Genomic DNA, 9,553 nt, shown 5'->3' with positions numbered 1-9,553 from the left:
TTTTAGCACTAAGTCCCATACCCAGGGAATCCCCTCAGCCCCAGGGAAACTTGACCACTTTTTAATTTTTAACCAAGTTTTTATGAATGGTTTCTTTGCCTTTGCTGCTTCTTAGCATAAATTCAAGATTGTTTTAAGGTCACTTTACTTTTCCTTTTCCCTTGGTTTTCAGATTCCACCTCTCTTTCAAACCACCAGGCAAAATGCTGTGACAAACATACCAAATTCCACATAAACCATTTTAGCACTCACCAAGAATTAACCTCAAAATAGCTATATAAGTAAAATTAGCAGGATTACCAGGGGACAGTTCAAAAGGCAATTACAGAATTCTTTCCCCTGTTCTTTAAAAATTCTAGATATTCTCCTGATGTTGTCTGGGTCTCTGGAAAACATTAAATATCAGACTTACTTTTGTGAAAAATGTCTGTTTGTGTTATGTGCATGCACGTGCCCAGAGAAAACTCTGGAAGACAGTGGGCTTACGGATGATTTTTATTTTCTTCTTTTTTATTGTTTGTATTTTTTTATAATGAATGTGTCTTAATTGTGTAGCAGTTTGAAGTATTTTTTTTTCTTTTGAAAGAGGTGTTAGAATGTTGTTTCCAGAATTATCTTGATTCTTTACAAATTTATTTTCTGTAATCATTGGTAAAGCAGAGCCAAATTCTGTTTCAAATCTGAACAAGTTAGCTGCGTTTGCAGCTAGATTGTGTGCTCCTAAAATTTTGCCTAAGGCTGTATTTTTTTCATATTTGTACCCCAGCACTCAGCACAATGTTTGATGTATAATGAGTGCCCACAGCATGTTTGCTATACTGTGTCTGAGCACTCCTATAAGCATAACTTCATTCTGGATACAAGGATGCAAATCTTTTCACAGGTCAAATAGTTTAAACCTATTATCACAGATTTTTATCCATGGTGAGTACCCACAAAAAGTACAGTATCCTATTACGCATACATCTCCTTGAAAAGGTGAATGACAACTCTCCTTTAATCAAGGTGACAGAAAATCTAAGACTAATAGTAGTCAAAACTGCCAGCGGTGATCTCCACCTGAGCAATTGCTGTCACAAATACATGGATTTCAAAATAGAATGAATGATGAATGTAGTCTATGAAACCCAATTTATATCCAACCTCTCTTTCAAAAAGAGACAAATGCCATCTGTTTTAATGTAATGAAATCAAACCTGGAAAGAACTGATAACACTTGAAATGCAAAGTTCAATTATACTTCAATATTTTAATTTATTTTTTCTATATCGTTCCATTAAGAATTTGTGACAGACTCCCCTTGCTTGAGGAACTCATAATGGCCTTCTCCTTGCAAGGACTGCAGGTCCTCCTAAGACCCATCCCCATTAATTCTCACTGCTTGTAGACCTATAAGATTTAAGTTACGGCATGTTGGGCTTCCCCAGTGGCGCAGGGGTTAAGGATCCACCTGTCAGTGCAGGGATCACGGGTTCCATCCCTGGCCCGGGAGGATCTCACATGCCGTGGAGCAACTAAGCCCGTGAGCACAACTACTGAGCCTGAGCTCTAGAGCCTGTGAGCCACAACTACAGAGCCCGTGTGCCACAACTACTGAAGCCCGTGCGCCTAGAGCCAGTGCTCTGCAACAAGAGAAGCCACAGCAAAGAAAAGCCCGCGCACCGCAATGAAGACTATCCCCTGCTCGCCGCAACTAGAGAAAAGCCCGTGTGCAGCAACGAAGACCCAACGCAGCCAAAAATATATATATAATTAAATAAATTTTTTTAAAAGAAGTTACATTATGTCCCAGAGGATGAGGTAGAGAGAATAACCTGAAGAAGTGAGATATATACTAAAGAATTACATTATTTTACCAATTTATATCAACCAATTCCCAAACTGGAGAAAGTTCACAGACCCAGAGCCTCTTGGGTGGATTTACCAATTTATATCAACCCAGGAAATACATGTAGGAATAAATTCCAAGAGTATGGGATCAGGGTGAAAGAAATATAAATTTGAACCAGGCCAAACTTATTGATATGGGCTCCCTAAGTAGAGATTCTGATTTAATATGTTAGCTCAAGATGCTGGAAATGGCTCTTGTAGTTTGTTTGGTTACTTAACTGAAATCTGGACCTAAAGATGGCCTAGACTGAATGAGTTTTTCTTAGCATACTATAGAGCAGGGCTTCTCGACCTTAGCAGTATTAACATTTTGGGCTGAGTAATTCTGTTTCGTGGAGGGCTGCCCCGTACATCGTAGGATGTGTAGGAGCAGAGCCAAGACCAGGGTGAAGTGAGGGAAGCAGCTAGTTCTGTGCCCTGGGGGCATCATTGACTTCATCCGAGTCCTGGCCCTGTTTAGCAGTATTCCTGGTCCCTATCCACTAGATACCAGTAGCATCCTCCTAGTTGTGACAACCAAAATTGTCTCCAGACATTGCCAAATGTCTCTTGGGGGCAAAATTGCCCCCAGTTGAGAACCACAGCTGTAGAGGAAAGTTTCCAAAGGCTTAGGGAAAATTGGAAGGCTAAAGTAGATTTATCATGTAAGGTGTGCTCACCTACCCTTGACTGTGTCCTTCCGGACAATGAGAAATATATCTGTATGGAGAGGTCCAGCTTCCTTAAAGAACTCTATTGTGGGGATGTCCCTGGTGGTGCAGTGGTTAAGAATCCGCCTGCCAGTGCAGGGGACATGGGTTCGAGCCCTGGTCCGGGAAGATCCCACATGCTGCAGAGCAACTAAGTGCATGTGCCACAACTACTGAGCCTGAGCTCTAGAGCCTGTGAGCCACAACTACAGAGCCCGTGTGCCACAACTACTGAAGCCCGTGCGCCTAGAGCCAGTGCTTCACAACAAGAGAAGCCACCGCAATGAGAAGCCCGTGCACCGCAACGAAGAGTGGCCCCCGCTCACTGCCACTAGAGAAAGCCCTCGCACAGCAGCGAAGACCAATGCAGCCAAAAATAAAATAAATTAAAAAAAAAAAAAGAACTCTATGGTGGCTCTTCTCTGTAGGCCAGGTTGTCACTAAACTGGATTCCCTGAATTCAGTGGACATGATGGGATCCCCAGGGTGGCAAGGGCCAGTTGGCAGCACCTAATTGTCAAAGATAATGTGGTTGCTGTAATGGACAGCAGAACCAAAGTAATAATCAGAAGAGTCTGACCCTCAGAGATCCTTGGCGTTGGCCAGTTGATCATAGTGTTCCTAGAACTGAAATTGGTGGGCAGCCTACTAGTCTACTTTATTTGTGCAAGTGGGAAAGCTTTGGATCTGGTGAACAGAATTCTGACGTGAATGACCACAATAGAGAATCTAAGCCCTTCAACCAATTCCCAGACTGAAACAAGTTCATAAACCCAGAACCCCTTGCATGAAGGGGAATCCAGATCCTTTTGAAAAAGGAACCTGTTACACAATCAAAATTTTTTTACTGTAAATTTTCTTCCTAGCCTTCTCTAATAGGAACTGCAGCCATTTTCCTGGATGACTGTATATTGGGAAAGGGGAAATACATGTCTTAGGGAAAACTGGACACTGGCTCTGACTGATACTAATTCCTGAAGACCCAAAGTGTCACTGTGGTCCAATAGTCAGGATATGGGCTTATGGTTTTCAAGCGATCAAAAGAGTTCTGCCTCTGGTTTATCTCTCGGTGGGCCCGGTGAGTTCCCACAACTACCCTCTGGTTATTTTCCCAGTTCTCGAATGTGAAGTTGTCAGAGGCACCCTTAGCAACTGGCAGAATCCCCACATTGGTTTCTTAATTCATGGAGTAAGGGCTAATTATGGTAGGAAAGGCCAAGTGGAAGCTTTTAGAATTACTTCTACCTACCAATATAGTAAACAAAAGCAACACCACATCCCTAAGATTAGTGCCACTATCAAAGACTTGAGCAGTGCAATGTCTTATGTATGTATTAGTGTCCTGATATATCCCCATTCAACTTGCTTATTTGGCCTATGAAGACAAGTGAATCTTGGAGAATGGAAGTAGTTTCATGTAAACTTAATCATGTGGTGACTTTAATTGTGGCTGCTGTTCCAGCTGCGGTTTCTTTGCTGAAGCAAATCAACTGATCCCCTGCACCTGCTAGACAGCTACTGCCCTGGTGAATGCTTTTTCCTCTATGCCTGTTAGTAAAAGCCATCAGAAGCAGTGTGTTGTCAGGCAACAGGACCAGTATACACCTTCACTGTCCTACCTCAGGGCTGTATGAGTTGTCCGGCACTATGTCATGATCTAGACTGCAGGGACCTTGATCACCTTTTCATTCCACAGAACATCATGCAGGCCCATTACATTAATGATATCATGTTAGTTGGACCCAATACGTAGACATATTGGTAATATACATGTGTGCCAAAGGGTTGGAAATAAATCCAACAAAAATTCTGGAGCCCTCCAAAGTAAAATTTCTGGGGCTCTAGTGGTTTGGAGCATTTGAGATAACACTTTCAAGATAATGAACAGGTTGTCTCACCTGGTCCCTCTTATCTCCAAGAATGACACAATGCCTAGTGTACCTCTTTAGATTTTGGAGGCAACATATACCTCATTTGAGAGTGCTACTCTGGCCCATTTATTGAGTGACCTAAAAAAGCTGTTAGTGTTGAGTGGCGCTCAGAACAAGAGAAGGCTCTGCAGTAGGTCCGGGCTGCCATGCAAGCTGCTCTGCTACTTGTCATAAGATCTAGCAACTATGATGGTGTTGGAAGTGTCCGTGGGCAGATAGAAATACCGCATGAAGCCTTTGGCAGATCCCTATAGGCAAAACACAGCAAAGACCTTTAGGATTTTGGAGCCAAGCTGTGCTATCCTCTGCAGATAACGACTCTCCTTTTAAGAAACAGCTCTGACTTGCTACTGGGCCTTAGTAAAGATTGAATGCTTTGTCATGATCCATTTGATCTGTCCTAAGCTGTCCATTCAGTGCATCCTATAGTTTTCTGGTGTGTTAATAAGGATTATTTGGTTGAAAGAAAGGGTAACTTAAACTAGCTTAATAAAGGGAATTCCCTGGCAGTCCAGTGGTTAGGACTTGGTGCTTTCACTGCCAGGACCCAGGTTCCATCCTTGGTGGGGGACCTAAGACCCCATAAGCTGCGCTGTGCCGCTAAAAAATTTAAAAATTAAAAAAAAGAGACTGGCTTAATAGAAAATCGATTTTAAAAATAACAAAGTAACTCCTAGGACCCAAGGGCAAGCAGGCAACTGGGCCTGAGGAAGGGAATCATACAACCATCTCTCTGCTCTTGTCCAAAGGTGATTCATTCACCTGCTGAAGATCAATTCTCTTTTGCTCTCTGGTCCTTATGGAAAAACATGGCTGTCCCTCAGCTACTGAGTTTACCTGTTAGAGTTTTAGCCACACAAGGAGAGAGTGACTATCCCTCTGTTTTGACTGGAAAGGAATTGGTTGACCCAGCTTAGATGTCAGGAGTGTCTGGGTAGAGTGGATGGTGGGTGGACAAGATCACTTGGTACAAAATGACTGCCACCTCTACAGATGAGATGGAGCACTTGAGGGTAACTGGGCGTGGGGTAGATGATCCAAAGGTTCCATTTAGAGTTACACACATGCCTGATTCCCCAGCTAGATTGTGAGCTCCTCAAGGGCCGTAATAGTGGCTCGTTCATCTTCACATGCTTTTTTTTGCCAAGAAACAAATATTTACTGGGTGAATTTATTAACCGATTCTGTTGACCTTAACTCACACATTAGGCTCACGCAAACATCCAAATTAATACATACATATGGGGCTTCCCTGGTGGCGCAGTGGTTGCGCGTCCGCCTGCCGATGCAGGGGAACCGGGTTCGCACCCCGGTCTGGGAGGATCCCACAGGCCGCGGAGCGGCTGGGCCCGTGAGCCATGGCCGCTGAGCCTGCGCGTCCGGAGCCTGTGCTCCGCAACGGGAGAGGCCACAACAGAGGGAGGCCTGCGTACCACACACAAAAAACAAAAAAACAAAAAAAAACCATACATATGCTAATAGACATTTGAACACACAATAAACACTTTTGACAGATATTTTTCTAGTTTTCTCCCCATATTCTTTCTCCCCTTCTTTCCTTCTTTTTTTTTTTTTTCTTTTTTTTTGGCCACACCGCATGGTGGCTTGCAGGATCTTAATTCCCTGCTTTTTTTTTTTTTTCTTTTTTTTTTGGCCACACCGGATGGTGGCTTGCAGGATCTTAATTCCCTGACCTGGGATTGAATCTGGGCCACAGCAGTGAAAGTGCCGAGTCCTAACCACTGGACCACCAGGGAACTCCCTCCCTTTCTTTCTTAAAAACAGAGCTTTGTTTTCCCCCCACCTTGGGGAAGTAGTACATTAGTTAATAATAGTGTATTCCTAGACCCTTTGCAGCGAAGGTGGCAATGTCACCCAGTTCTGGCCGATAGATACTAGTAGAAATTGCTGGTAGACCATGTGTGAACACTTTGTGAAGGGGACAGGTGTGTCTGGGTTGCACCTTAACCTAAATATGTAATCAAGGAGGGCCCAACCTCCTGAAAGGGGGATAAACTGTCAAGCTTCAATAAGAGTATACAATTTCCTATGTGGTCTTCAGAAAATGTTATGCTTTCTTCATTAAATTTGTTTTAACTAAAATTGCTAACACTGCCAATCATATTCCCATTTCATATATGCAGTTGTACTCAGTCATATTTCAATTGTCTAATAAATTTGAAAGGAACACAATCCAAAATAAATCCGATTTAATATTCCCTTTGTTTAGGCATTCTTGAGTTATTAATTCTTCTTAGGCTCAGAATAATCTTATCCAGTTTTATCCTTCTTATTGTACTAAAAGTTCTTCTTACATGAAAAACATAGGTAGACAATTTTTAAAACCGCAAATCTTGAGTTCATGTATGATCAGAGGTCATTTACTATGTAACAAGATATAACTGACCAATTTTAGACCCCCTAAACCATTCTGGACCCTATCTTTTGGAATCTCATTTCTTAAAGCACCCCAAAGTACAATCTCCTTAGTAGTCATCATGCCATCCTCAACTCATTCCTGACTCCTCATCTTTGCTTACGCTGTTTCCCCCTTTCATTTAGCCAAGCCCTACCTCCTTTATAAAGCCTACTTCAATTCCTCCAACTCATTCAGCTAGCCCTCTTTCAATTCTTATTCTACTCACCACCATTACCAACAAATTTTCTCAACCTTCCCAAAGGAGATTTTAGCATGTTAGTATCCAACCAAAACTCCTTCAATAAAGCCACGTTTTCAACAATGAATACATTCTGAGCATTCCACAAGGAACGCTCTGCTGTATGCCAGGGAGACACAGCCACTGTCCTACAGGCATTGTGGACTAATGGCTTCTTCACACCTGGGACTCACTAGAATTCTCAAGTGGTCTACAGAGTAAATTGTAAACAATTTCGAGGCCCCCCCCATGATCGATGTCCAATTTATTTTGCTAATTCTGTCCCCCATTATTCCTTTTCTTTTGGTTAAAATAAACTCGGCTACTTGCCCAGTCTGTACTAAAACTGATCTCTGGGCGATCATCTAATAGAAACAATCAGCAGCTTGGTCTTTTTCTCAGTCCTCACCTCTCTAACATCTGAAAATGGGATATCAACCCTTCACTTACCCATTCACTCTTTAACCTCATGTAAAATGGTTTCTGCCCACAACACTCCCTTCATACTAAAACTGATTTCCAGGCGGTCACCTTGACCTGTTAATGGCCAGTCTTCCAGTAACCTGGCCTTGACTCACTTTTTTGACCCCTACCCCTGGTGCTCCTATCACCCCTATACCCCACCATAGCCTAGCCTTAGAGATTCTATCTTCCCTGTGGCTTCACTTCTATCCTTTCCCATCAGTTCTGTCCATTACCCCTAAATCAGATCCTAATTTCTGATTATCTAGACTATTAACAGTGATCTTCTAACAAACCTTCCTCTCTGCAGTCTCTTTCTCACTCTAACTGAAAAAAAAAAAAAAAAAAGCGGATCTTACATTATTCCCTCTTCCAAATACTTATTCCCAAATCAATTAAACACTAACTCCCCAATCAGATATTCAAGTATTTCCAAGATCTTAACTCAGTTCAGCATGAATGGGCATCAGTCAACGTAAACTTCCACTGCTATACTCAGCGTACCCTATGCTCCAGCCAAACCAGTCTGCTTATTTTTCACTAAACACACAGTGTGCTTTTGCATCTCCAGGCTCCGGTTCACCTATTGCCCACCTGGACTACCCTTCCCCTCCATCTCTGCTATTCTAAATCTTATCCTCTCCTAATTTCACTTACCATGATATCTTTACTAACTCTCCACCAAATGTCTTATAGTTATTTGTGCAGTTATCATACTTCCTGACTGGATTGTAAATTCTGTTCAAATGAAATACTGCTTTGAGTGAGCTCTTCTAGGTGCCAACCTGTGCTAAGTGACTTGCATGCATTATCTCATTTAATCCTCACATCAATGTTGTTAGGCTAGCACCCTCCGCATTTAACGTTAAAGAAAATGAGGCTCAAGGAGATTAGGTAGTTTGACCAAGTCATGCAGCTGATGAGGTTGAAATCATTGTTTTAGTCCGTTCAGGCTATAACAAAAATGCCATAAACCGAGTAGCTAACAACAGAAATGTATTTCTCAACAGTTCTGAAGGCTGGGAAGTCGAAGATCAAGGCACCCACAGATTTAGTGTCTGGTGAGAACCCACTTCCTGGTTCATAGGCAGCTGTCTTTTCGCTGTGTCTTCACAGGGCAGACAGGGTGAGGGAGCTAGCTCTCTGGGGTCTCTTTTATAGGGGTACTAATGCCATTCATAAAGGCTCCATTCTTATGATTTAGGCGTCTCCCAAAGGCTCCATCTCCTAACACCATCACCTTGGGGTTTAGGATTTCAACATATGAATTTGGGGAGAGAACCGACTCAAACATTCAGTCTACAGCATTCATGTTTGTGTTACGTAGGCAGCACAGTGCCCATCACCTGCACTGCTCTCGACCTGTGCGGGTCGGATAAGCGTGTTAAAAACTCTGCCTTCATGTAGATCAAGACTTAAATAGGGAGGTGGGGACTGAAACAGTAATGAATTAGGATGGCAGGATTCTTGGTGATGTTTCCAAATTTCTACTATTGGGTTACAGTGTTTTTGAAATAAGCATTTAAAATATATAGTTGTTAAACAGGATTGCAGCTACTCAAATATTCTCAATTGTTATGTGTAGGTTAGTTTTAGCTTTCTGATTTTATTGTCATTCCCCCCCCACCGACACACACACACACACTCAGGGATATGTCTGTTCTCTTGCATTCCCACAGCTTTCAGCGCACTGCTCAACATACAGAGTAAGTACTTGTTGATTTTAATGTATGTGTGTTTGCATACGTGCACAGCAACTGGGTAGAGGACGTGGGTGCGTGATGCAGTGTGCATTCCTCCTCATCCTTTTTCCCTTGAGTAGCTGCAGCCTGGATGCTTTCCTTCTCGGGGGAGGAGGTAGAACCGCTGACCCTTTAACAAGTTGTGCCTCACAGAACAGGTGTCTCCCCCCTCTCTTGGAAAA

Source organism: Physeter macrocephalus, chromosome 5 (genome assembly GCF_002837175.3).
Source record: "Physeter macrocephalus isolate SW-GA chromosome 5, ASM283717v5, whole genome shotgun sequence".
NCBI classification, from domain to species: Eukaryota; Metazoa; Chordata; class Mammalia; order Artiodactyla; family Physeteridae; genus Physeter; species Physeter macrocephalus.
This window is presented reverse-complemented; position numbering follows the sequence as displayed.